At 45.8% G+C, this 12,887-nt stretch overlaps 1 pseudogene across 1 annotated transcript in view; it reads left to right on the top strand.

The window, feature by feature from the left end:
* LOC144125137 (sodium-coupled monocarboxylate transporter 1-like) overlaps nt 1-12,887 on the top strand; it is a 38,295-nt pseudogene that overhangs the window by 10,174 nt on the left and 15,234 nt on the right. The window contains exons 3-6 of the transcript XR_013313339.1: nt 4,611-4,676; nt 8,067-8,140; nt 10,692-10,759; nt 10,917-11,070. The product of XR_013313339.1 is annotated as a sodium-coupled monocarboxylate transporter 1-like (transcript). The remainder of the gene's footprint in view (nt 1-4,610; nt 4,677-8,066; nt 8,141-10,691; nt 10,760-10,916; nt 11,071-12,887) is intronic.

Here is a 12,887-nt window from a genome sequence, read left to right as displayed (position 1 = left end):
GGGATGCGCTGACCCGGAGCATAATTAATGGGGAGTAGCCTCTTCTTGCGGGTAGCGCCTCGGGTGAGGAGTTGAGACTTCCGAGGGAAGGATGCGAGCCCTGCTCCAGTGACGTAGGTGTCAATGACATTCACTGCGCTTTGGAGGGAGTCTTCTATCTCGGCATCGCTGGCGGTCGAGGTCCACAGTGTAATGTCGTCTGCATAGAGGGTGTACGATAGGTTAGGTATTTGTGTCAAGAAATCCGGGAGGAGAGAGATAGAGAAAATAAGATGCGATAGGACCGATCCTTGCTGGTGCCTTTGCCAGCCACTGGGAAAGGATGGAGAGAGACCACCTGTTCTACTTTCCGCCGTTCTGTCGTGCAGAAATGTAATGTAGTTTAAAATTTTTTAGCCAGGATTAAGAGACTGCAAATTTGTGAGTGTGGTCTCGTGGGAGACGTTAATGGTGTTATCTCAATTACGGAGGGCATTATTGGTGATGCCCTACGGCCCTGAGATGGATTGGGTGCGTAGTTGTGTGAGTGCTGCCCGGACCTCCACTACAGAAAAAGGAGTGTCAAGAGGGGGATTTGGGGCCCCGTTATAAAGGGGAAGAGAGGGGAGTGATATGTTGGGATTTGGACATTCTGTGCACAGATCATCGAGGAGGTCTGTATCCTTACCTTCGTATCTGTGCACGATAAGCTCTAGGTGTAGTCTTTGCGTGAATTTGCAGCCGCATGTGCCGAGGAGGTACCGGAACAAGCGGAATGTGAGCGCGAGGCCTCGCTGGCCGTTAAAGCAATCGCGCACTTATTGCAGTCGCGCAGTTTATTCGGGGGTGCATTTTTGGATCGTATGATATAGCTGCACCAATATGGGGTGGAGGCAGCGACTATGTTTTTGTGTTTTCTATATATTTTGGAGGGAGCCGCGGGCTCTTGAGAAGCGCCGGAAGTGGCTGCCCAGGGGTTTTTGGGTGGCCACCTCCGGCTCCTCCTCGGTGGCCCGCTCGGTGAGTTTCCGGAGGGCGGCCGCCCATTCCGCGATGTTAGTGATGGTACTGAGAGTGGACTCGTCCCGCTGAGTGCGGAACGAGCGCTAGCCCACCAGTGCATGTGTTTGCCTTACCGGGTGTGATTAGTGTGTGAAGAGATGGTGGTGGATGTGATGTACTGGTCGCTGCCCAAGTTCTAGAGGGCGTTAACCCAGGAGTCGACGGGGAGGTTGTGCGGTATGGTGAGTCACTGTGCCGGTGTGGTACTCGTTCGGTTTATCGATTACGTCGAGGCCGGCGGCGAGGGGCGCCGCTCAACCCATGAACGGGTGCTTAAGAAGTGCGCTCAAAGATGGCGTTACGTGAGAGCTATAATACAACATCATTTTGAAAGCACAGCACACAACAAAAAATAATGCCAACAATACAGCCTTGACACAGTGCCGGTAAAGCTCAGAAGAAAGCAGTAATTTACAAAGATGATGCCCATAATTAAGTCGACATAATTAAGCCTACTTGTTCAGACAGCCTATTTCAATCTCAAGAAGGCCTAGGAAAAAAAAGTTCTTATTCATGTCGGTCATATAGTTACTTTCCGCTACTTTCAATGAAATCACTATGCCGTAGAGAGAACAAGAGATGTTTTATTATTGGAAAGTATAGATTTTAGCCGGCAAGAAAAATTCGCGGACATGTTTCTTTGGGTGGGGAATTTTGGATAGAAAGACAGAAGGAGAGAGGCGCACAAAATTAGGTAAAGATGCAAAAGAAGGAAAGAAGAAAAACAAGTATGGCAAAAGAATGAAAATACACGGGCAGTGAATTTGGGCTGAGGTGCATTAAAGAGTAATGCTATAAGATATTAAATGGTAAAGTGCATGCCCTGCAGACGAGCTGACGAAGTTCACTGCATGAAGAGCGCACAATGGTGAGAGTTACGGAGATGTTAGAGTTTGGCGAGGGGACTGACGCCGACTAAATAGGCAAATAAAAAGTTGATTGTACGCTTCTGCTGCGTGAAGCAGGCTAAGGAACTGAAGACACAGTCCACTGTTAGGCGCACTTGGGTGAGCGGCTCCATAAAATTGTCATAGTACGCATGCTCATCGGCATACACTGGGCATTCAAACAGAATAGATGTTGTACTGTTCCTACTGAGTCGGCGGAGCCGCAATTATCGCAGTAGGCACTGTTCACTTGTCCTAAACAGTACAGAAACCTGTTTGTAAATGTGGGGTTCAGACAGGAGATGATAGTCTTCAGATGGCGTGGAAGACTGGGTGGTAGTCTAGACATGAGGTGTGGGAAGAGTAAATGCAGAAATGGGTAATGGAGCGACAATGAGTGCCCTAGCCGATTCGTTCCTTCATAGGCATATCTTTTAAGCAGTTAGGATGCATCTGATTTAATGAACCAAATTCTCTTCTGATGCTCTGGTCCTTTGCAGGCCGCTTCTGTTTTTTCGTTGGCTAGAATGCCACAGTGAGCTGGACCCTATTGAAATCCTATACAGTGGCCCGCGGCACTAGCCAAGTTATGTAGGTGTGCAACGTCGAGAGAAACTGGCTGGTGATTGCTTTTTCCAACCGGCTGGGCAGGGTTTTTAGCGCTGCTTTGGACTCAGTGAATATCACTCATCGGACAGGGGTTCGACGCAGGATATGAAAGACAGCTTCTTTAACGCCGCGAAACCCTGCTGTCGTGAAGGATGTCTTCCTCTGCAGGCGATACGAAAGCATTTGTCTCGTTGAAAGTGCATAAAGGCCACAGCAAGAAGTCTGCTGTGAAGTTGACCTATCGGTGATAATGTGGCTGTGCTCAGAATATTTATTTGCAAAGTAGGCGAGAGCAGCTTGTTACAGCGCAACCTGTGTTATGTAGCTCTACGCATCCGCACCTAGTATCATCTGTTTGATCTTTAGAGGCGAGTGTGCCCTGGGAGGAAAGGCCGGAGTCAGTAATGTCTGCGGCTGAGTAATAGTAGGGACGGGCAGGAGTTGCAGATTAACTCTGGCTTCGGCCAAGCTGTGCAAGTTATGTGAACATGACGACGGAAATTCTTCTCTTGGAGTACGTGCCAGAAATGAGTACGCATATAGATTCCTAGGAGGCGATGACTTATAGCGGGGGACATCGTGTTTCCGCCACTGTCCCCGAATGAGAGAATCCCTTTGTAAGGCCAAGACAGATGCGCAGACACTTGTTCCGCGCGGCTTCCAGGGCCTTCTCATTTGTTGTAGATAATCGATGAAGTAGCAGTAAACAATATCGTAATGTTTCTTAAACGTCAGCTTTTTAAATCAGAACCATTGAGCGACAGTTGCTGCCCCATCGTGTTCCCTCCATCAGCTTATACATTTGGGATGCTGTGGTAATCCTCTCAGGGAGTTTTTTAACGTTAGGTGTCGAAAAGAGATTTCTATATATGGAAATAACAAGGAACCGCTGAGACCGTACGTAAGGTAGCACCCGTCTACTTTTGAGGATATCTGGTCATTGTTTTTCTTGTGAAAGCCACGGTGACAAACTTTTTCCGGCGAGAGACGAATACCCGGAGGAGCCGAATGAATGGAGACGTTCAGTAACGCTCTCTGATGACGTTGCTGGGTGATATATCGCGAGCGTGACCTGCTGCAGATGAATGTATCATCGGCACAGATTGTGATGCGGTCTCCTCGCTTGAGGTTTATCTTTATCAGGCTAATATTAAATAGCAGAGGGCTGAGCACAGCTACCTGAAGTACGCCCTTCACTGGAAGTATCAACAGTGTACCATTTAGTGTACTCACAAGTATTTGCCTTTCTTTTAAATAGCTATCAATCCACTGGTATAACTTCCCTCCAGGTGAATACTGCCCAAGGTTGCCAGAACGGCACGGTGAAAAACAAAGTAAAAGAAAAAGGCTGTTGGGATGTGTTCAGCATGAAGTTTCTCTTCAAGTAACGAAACGAGAGCGATGACGTTATGAATCGCAGACCTGTTTTGGCGAAACCCGTTTTTTTTTCTTGGAAATACTCGTTTCGGCTTTCGGGGAAACATGAGATGCGTTTCGAGATCGTCTGTCCTATCAGCTAACCTACGCAACTCAATAGCGCAGCGGAGAGATGCGTAGCTTGTTGGCTGCTCCGCAGGATTCTGAACGGGGACAATTTTCGTCAGTTTCCACGCCGTAAAGCGATATATAGATGGGTTTGTGGATGTACAGATCTCTATTTAGGCCAGTTTGAGAGTAGTATATACTGAAAAGTCTTGAATATTAAAAATGTACGCGTTTTTCTAGTAACTACCATACTCCATTGAGTTCTTTGTGGCTGCGAAAAACTCAAATTCCCGCTGTTATTACGTTAAACACAACGCGAACCCTCAAACTTAGTACATTGTCCAGGGGGGAGGTTGAAGGCCTTCGGTGCATATAAAATGAGAACAAGGTGCTGGACAAAAATGTACGAATGGTCCAAATCTTAACTATGGTTCCTGCACGCGTATATGAGATTGATGAGCGAAAAAACGCTGGTGTGTGCGCCATAGTATATTAATCTTGAAGAGATCGAAATTATGTCCATTTTAATTAATGTGCACTACTACAGCGTTCTTTATCGTTCTGTTGTTCTTATTGCTCCGCTTGCAGTATCTGGAACTGCGGTTTAACCGAGCCATACGCTTCACAGCCGTGGGACTATACACTGTCCAAATGGTAAGCACAAAGCTATCTTTCGTCCACGTAATGTTTGCAGCGCAGTGCGTTGCGCCTAATTTGCCTAAACAATTGCCTGTATCAGTGAATGATTACGCGTGTATATTATTAGCACTAGGCCTGGAGTCTCAGCATGCTGCGATTTACACGGTTCCAGATGTTCCAAATGTGCAGTCGGAGCTGGTATACGTGTCGTTTTTAGCCACATACTGTGTAGCTGTAGCCGCTGAGCTATAGAACAGAGTTTCTCCATAACGAAACTTTAAACCTAACTATCGTGTGCTTTTCGGCCTTCGGTAAAAAAGTCGACATCGAATAACAAGAGAGAGAGAGAGAGGGTTTATTGATAAGAAAGGCAGAGAGGTTGGCAAATCAACACATGGAGGTAGGTACACGCTGCTACAGTATAAGAGCGAACAAAAATCCGCATTTGAACGATGATTGCTATGAGTGAAAAACGCACTTTTGCCTTGGTTCTAAATAGTTTTCCACTGCACGCGTAATTGCCTTGAGAGATTTTCACTTTCGCTGTAGACGGAACAATAGAGTTAGTTATTGCGTGCAAACTCCCTTTCCCGTTTGAAATTGCAGCTATCGATTTTTTGAGTCTGATCATAACCGTATAAAACGCTGAATTCGTTGTTCCTCGGTCCACGTCAGTTACGTGGCGGAAGTTTCGAAATGTACCGACCAAACCTCCTTATCATAACCAAACGCAAAGACAAAGACAAGGACAAGCAAATAGAAGGAAACCTTAATATGCCTTTCTCTTTAAGATGCCAGATATGTATCGAGAAGTGTATCCGACCGTTCGCATCCCGCTGTGACATGTTCAAATATTCATTTTTTTTCCGTTCACCATCGAAGAGTGGAATACATTGCCGAGTGATATTATATATGTGGGCACACGAACTTTTTGTTAAAAAAGTGAGTCTGCTCAAACAGTGAAGCTCCTAAAATAATTACTAAACCTTTAATTTGTTGTTTGTAGCAATTTATAAGCAGTGTATAATACCTGATCTTGCCTCTTTTAGGAATGTATGAATGCGCATGTTAATTTATTGTCAGTTGTTAGTGCGACTGCGCACTTTTCGTCGCGTCTCCAAGCAGTGCCTGCTTGGACCAAACTGTGCAATCCACTCTTGTTTGAGCCTGGAAATCAGGCTCACAGTATTGTAAATAAATAATGAATAAATAAATACCACCTAAACACCGGTGATAGTAGGATGGCACAAGGGCGCTATGGAACCCGAGCGCTGACTTCCAAGCGTTTAACTCTTGCTGGGGCACAATTTACAAACGCATACAAAACGGCGGCAAAAAAGAAAAAGAAGACACGATTGGAACGCAGTGATAAATGTTAGTTGTGTGCTGAAAGCCAAACATGTAATGGCATGTGCTCTTTCTTCGACACTGCGGCCGATGCTATGCTTCCACATCTTCTTTCTGCGCATGCTACGTACTTTAGCCATCTTGATGATTAAGGCCACAGTGTTTGCAAGTCAGCGCTCGTGTTGCTGTGTGCCCTTGTTTGGCCTATGCAGATTTCGCCCTGTTTAGGTGGTATGCACAACAATACGCCCAACAAGTTTCCACTCTTATAGAGGTTATTGAGAAATTTTAGATGTTATTTCGCTGTCGCGAAATGTCACCATTCATTTTCTGCTGCACTGAAAAGAAGTTTGCCGGTTTTCAAGGACCCGCTGCGGTGGCTCAGTGGTTAGGGCGCTCGACTACTTATCCGGAGTTTCCGGGTTCGAACCCGACCGCGGCGGCTGCGTTTTTAAGAAGGAAAAACGCCAAGGCGCCCGTGTGCTGTGCGATGTCAGTGCACGTTAAAGATCCCGTGGTGGTCGAAATTATTCCGGAGCCCTCCACTACGACACCTCATTCTTCCTTTCTTCTTTCACTCCCTCCTTTATCCCTTCCCTTACAGCGCGGTTCAGGTGTCCGCCGATATATAAGACAGATACTGCGCCATTTCCTTTCCTCCAAAACCAATTATTATTATTATTATTATTATTATTACTATTATTATTATTATTATTATTATTATTATTATTATTATTATTATTATTATTATTATTATTATTATATTATTATTGTTGTTGTTGTTGTTGTTGTTGTTGTTGTTGTTGTTGTTGTTGTTGTTGTTGTTGTTGTTGTTGTTGTTGTTGTTGTTGTTGTTGTTGTTGTTTGTTGTTGTTGTTGTTGTTGTTGTTGTTGTTGTTGTTGTTACTATTTTCAAGGACTCCAGTGAAAAAAGAAAACAGCAAAAAACGCTCCATTACTGGAGGCATCTTCGCATTCATTAGAAACTATGCCCTGGCCTACGAAGGGCTACCACTAGGAGATAGTGTATAATGCGTGTATGTTATGTTCAGACGGTTATCTTTTGGTTGACACCCCTTAATGTCTACACCAGGAGGATCGAGGTTTGTTTAAGTAAATAGATAACTTCCATATGCATAATAAATGCCGAGGAGCGTGTTGATAAGCGACCGCTTCCCCCTTGCCCGTATCGAGAAAGTGTCTTTTAACATCTCCGCCTCCATAAACGGGTCACTTGGACCATAAAAGGATCAGGATCATAAGAGGATCACTTGTCTACTGAGCCTGGGCATCCGGGCTCGAACCCGGCCGCGGCTGCCGCGTTTTGATGCAGGCGAATCGCAAAAGGCGCCCGAGTCCTGCGCAGTGTCGGTGCACGTCAAAGATCCCCAGGTGGTCGAAATTATTCCAGAGCCCTCCATTGCGACAAATCTTTCCTCTTCTCTTTCACTCCCACCTTCCTCCCTTCCCTGATAGCGCTGTTAAGGTCTCCACCGAGGAGTGGGACAGCTACTGCGACTTTCCTATCATCAATGCCAATTTTCTGGATCTCCAGTAGTTTCCTCTGTATCCGCGCCTGATACTATTATAATAATAATAATTGGTTTCTGGGGGAAGTAAATGGCGCAGTATCTGTCTCATATATCGTTGGACACCTGAACCGCGCCGTAAGGGAAGGGTAAATGAGGGAGTGAAAGAAGAAAGGAAGAAAGGGGTGCCGTAGTGGAGGGCTCCGGAATAATTTCGACCACCAGGGGATCCTTAACGTGCACTGACATCGCACAGCACACGGGCGCCTTAGCGTTTTTCCTTCATAAAAACGCTGCCGCCGCGGTCGGGTTCGAAGATACTATATCCAGGTTTATGAACCTCGTCCTCAGGGAAGTCTGCTCAATGGCGGAAATCCATAGGCAGGGTATTAACCACAAACTATTTCGTAAAAACTCCTAAATGACGGTCCTTTGTTGACGTGCGTGTGGTGAAATAGGTCAGCGACGAGTCAACCGCGGACTGCATTCGTGCTGATGATTCGGATAACTACTCTGTTCTCCGTTGCAGGCCCTTTACTTGGCTGTCTCCCTCTACGCTCCTGCGCTAGCGCTTTCGAAAGGTGGGAGGACGAATTTTTAAGTGTGTATGTGATGGAGTGCAGTGAACGTTATATGTATGCCCATTCCAGTGACCTGATTTCTCGAGTATTCTTTTTTTGTTTGTGCGAAACTTGTGCGTTGTAGTACATTATAGGTGCAAACACACCTACGTTTCAGTCTCAGTGATGCAATAATAATTGGTTTTTTTTTGGGGGGGGGGAAGGAAATGGCGCAGTATCTGTCTCATATATCGTTGGACACCTGAACCGCGCCGTAAGGAAGGGAGAAGGGAGGGAGTGAAAGAAGAAAGGAAGAAGAAGGTGCCGTAGTGGAGGGCTCCGGAATAATTTCGACCACCTGGGCAACAAGAGTGTTTTTGAAAGATATAAAATAAAAAGTAAAAATGGCACGTGCCAGCTTCCTCTAAAAAAGGTAAAAGACAAGGCACGGGATGCTTTTAATCCTTAACGAGCACTGATGTGCTGTGCGATGTCAGTGCACGTTAAAGATCCCCAGGTGGTAGAAATTATTCCGGAGCCCTCCACTACGGCACCTCTCTCTTCCTTTCTTCTTTCACTTTCTCCTTTACCCTTCCCTTACGGCGCGGTTCTGGTGTCAACGATATATGAGACAGATACTGCGCCATTTCCTTTCCCCCAAAACCAATTAATAATTAATAATAATGCTTTTAAGCTTATTTTCATTTCATCTGAACGCACCTTGTGTAGTCAGTGTAACAGGGCGAAACTTGGGTTAATCAATTAATCATTTTGTACGCGCTACTGGAATTGCAGAGTACGTGTGGTCAAGAAATAATAACGAAGCACACATGGAGCGACTTCAAGCTGTTTATTATAGGCTCGTTGACACGAATATTGTCCATTAAGGTTTATCTTTATTATAAGGCGAATGTCATTCATATATGCTGAAGATCAGTTCCCCGATATTTTTTTTTTTCATTGAGTAAGCGCTACGTCACTTTCTGCAAGAGTGATCTGTGATCTACGCGGAGGAGAGGCCACTGTTGGCACGATTCCAGCGCACGGACGGACTGCGACTTCGAGCATGAGCCATTAAAGGCTTTCGCCTTAATAATAGTTCGGGGAAGGTGGTGTGCTTACCGCCCTGAAGCGACAAATGGGCTATGAGAGACTCCGTAGTACGTGGAGGGCTTTGAATTTATTCCGACAGCTTGGGGTCCTTTACGGGGCCCTGACTTCGCACAGCACACGGCGCCATTTGCACTTGAACTCCATGGCCACGCGTTGGCATGAACAGGGATTCGATTCCGCGACTTTGTGCTCAGCAGCAGAACGCTAAAATCCGTAACACATCGCGACGGGTAGTTTTGTGGAAGATGGTGTAAGGTGTTGAATAAATGTGTGGTCTCGCGAGGTGGCCCCTCTTCCACTGCACCTCTTGGGAACGCACCGCACACGTGCAGCAGCTCTTACTGCACCCCCCCCCCCTCTAATTAGGACGTCAATGGTGGAGGTATTCAAAGTGAGCTATTATGTCTCTGTTTTCGCTCGCCTGTAGCCATTGTTAGTGCGATATGAAAAGGGCTCCCGCACCGCCGAAAAGTCGTTGTCTGTGTGGGAAGCCTGCTTCTGGCAGGTGGCACACCTGCCATGATGAGCAGGTGGCAACATTCCCACCGTTGTCTCTTTGTCTGTTTGTAACAAAAGAACTGTAGCGCAACCAAGACGAGCACATGAAAGAGGCACACAGACTAGCGCTGTGGTCTGTTTGTTTAGCGTCTAGTTGTGTGGTCTAGCGCTGTGTGTCTGTTTGTCTGCCTGGTCCCTCCGCGACCTGGAAGAGCTGGGTGCTAACCGCCTCGGTAGCAAGTGGGCCACCTAAGTCACGTGACCTTGTGACGTCATCAAAAACCTGCCCTCTGGAATGGGAGCGAACTGCCCACCGTGACAGGTTCGATTAATGATAAGTCGCGGGAGTTTCTCGGGAAGAGCAACTTGGTCTCACAAGTCCTACCGATGGCAGCACCTGCCATTGCAGGGCAGTGGCGCGTGACTTAACCGCTGCAGCCCTGAGCCAAGAGTGGTGTGAGGACTCCCAGCGATCTATGAATTCAGACAATGACAAATTCTAATGAATCACAAGTCTAAAACGATGCCATATCATGCAAACTTACATCATATGATATATCATCCAAGGAAAGCCAGTTCAAATCAAGCAGAACAGATAGAAAGGAAGCTAAACCATGAAAAACCATGGCTGACCATGCAAACGCTCGATAATTAGTGATTACACCCACACTAAACCGCCCGTGATTTTTTTGCACCCCTTTCACTTTGAACGAGACATCCAGGAATGTACCGTGTGTTTGGCTTAAATTTCACGGCGGCAGCAATGCCTAGAAAGCAATTTTTCTAAGCGTAGCCTGTTGTGAACGCTTGCAGAGAGACTGCGTACATTGTCGTGGGCTTCCACGTAGACTTTGGACAGAGGCGTAACCTTATGAATGCCAATATTTAGCTTCGCTCACTTATGCGCCGCCTTTATACCTAGATACGCTGTTGAGCTAGAAACATAATAGAAAAAGTAACGGCGTTGCATTTTACTTCCGCAGTCATGGATGCCTCTTTTGGGCGGCTGTGGCAGTTCTCGGAATCGTATGCACCAATCTACACCAGCATTGTAAGTGAAATTATATTTTCTTAAATTTAATATTTTCTAAGATTTCAGATTTTTTAAGATAGTATATAATCTGGCGGCGCTTTCAATTGCGTGATGTTTGCGTTCGATATAGCCGTTGGCTTTGGAATCCTTGTTTGCACGTTCACCTGATGCGCAGGGTGGCATCAAGGCGGTGGTGTACACGGACACCTTTCAGTGCGTCGTCATGTTCATCGCTTTCATTGTGGTGGTCAGCATTGGCTTCAAGGAAGTGGGAGGATTTGAGAACGCCTGGAACATCGCCAGGGAAGGCGCAGAATCGAGTTCGACAGGTAAGCGCGCAAAGTGGTCTGGAGAGGAGGTGTTTTTCGCATCACTAACGACACCTGTTTGCCGCGTGTAGAACTTGCATGCCAAACCAATCACGATAGGCAGTGAAGTATTGGCAGTCGTTGGGGAATACATCTAAGTACAGGGGAGATAGTGGCCACAGACGCTGACTACAAGAGTGAAACAACTAAGGGTATAAAATGCACCAGAGTGCATCCAGCAAGCACTCTCAGGTGATTAATAGCATTAAACATTGTAGAGAAAAGTACACATGTAAAATAGTTGTATCTTGCCTGTGCTTCCCTATGCGGCAGGAAGTTGGAGGGTAAATAAAAGGCTTGAAATTAAATTGAAGACGGCACAGCCAGCTATGGAAATGAAAATGGCAGGTGTAAAGTTAAGAGACCGGAAACTGGCAGAGTGGGCGAGAGAACAAACGCGAGTTAATGACATCCTAGACGAAACCAAGAAGACGAAATGGATGCGGGCAGGGCATGTAATGGGAACAGAATCTGACTTCCTTAGGGAGCGGCAACGAGTCAGGTGGGCAGATGAGACAAATCTGCGGGGGATAAGGGGGCCGCGGCTCACCCAGGACACTCTTAATTTCAAGGATAAGGGAGAGGTCCTTGTCTTCCAGTGGACGTAGTTAGACAGCTGCTGCTTATGACACGACACTAAATGATCTCATTCAGCGGATATAAGTCTAGGAAATGAGATAATTTAGGAGGTTTGTTGCGATGGGTCTGTAATAATAAGATAAACAGGCCGCTCTAAAAAATAGGCAGGAAAGGAAAGAAAGCACATGCATGGACTTAGCTTCACATATGTGTATAGCTTTAATTGCCCTGATTAGCTTAAAATAAGTCAGCTTTTAAATGCTAATTGGACGCAAAATGTCAGCGACATTAGTCTGCGCTTTGAACTAGCTTTGCACTTTTGAAATAATTGTATAACTCTTCACATTGCAGGCGCATAGTATAAGACGTCATCTGCATTTTTTCTTTTGCATAACATATAAAATTTAGTGAATTTAAATAAGTGAGCTAGCCTGTCCTTTTGGTGATGAAAATATTTAAATCGCTACCAATAATTCGGGACGGCAGCTTAGTTCATCTGTTATGCATGCATGCGGAGCATGAGAAGAAAGTAACGGTCGTATTTCTTCCCGTAAGAAAGTGCACGACCGAAGCGAAGATTTGGGCTGAGAGCATTTTTATCTGTGTGGTGTGATGCTAGACTCATCGGCTACGGAGTGACGTGCGCGCTCCAACGGACGCCGCGGCGTGTAGCCCTCCAGCGTGGGATGGGGTAGCCGTGTTCTGAAAATGTCCATTTTGCACAATTTTCCTCTTTATTTCGACAAACAAGACATTGATAAATGTAAAGCCTAGTCCCTGCTCTATTTGACGCCGCTCGAAAAAAAGTGATTGGAGGTGTATGTTCCTCAAAATTTGTGTTTTTGTCACCGTAATGCTCTGTAAATTTTCTTCGTTTGCGTAGACGCCCATTGTTCGTATCTTCCCTCGTTTTTTGATCAAACCTTAGGCAAGGCATCGAGACGCCGCTGAATTTAACGTGTGCGGAAGATCGCCTTGAACATATACTGTGAGAAAAAAAAAAACTCGGCGTGTTATTTGTACGATTAGTTACAACAAAAATGCGACTCCTCTCATTGACGGGCCTTAGGTCGCGAGGCTTACCGGCGCTGTCCCTAATTTCTGATAATGAGTATTTCACTGTTAAAAAATACTCAAGTATCTGATTAACTAAGTATTCCATCGCGAAATACTCAGGTTCAGTGTACAATAAAAGTTTA

Source organism: Amblyomma americanum, chromosome 3, assembly GCF_052857255.1.
Source record: "Amblyomma americanum isolate KBUSLIRL-KWMA chromosome 3, ASM5285725v1, whole genome shotgun sequence".
Classification (NCBI taxonomy): Eukaryota; Metazoa; Arthropoda; class Arachnida; order Ixodida; family Ixodidae; genus Amblyomma; species Amblyomma americanum.
This window is presented reverse-complemented; position numbering and strand designations above follow the sequence as displayed.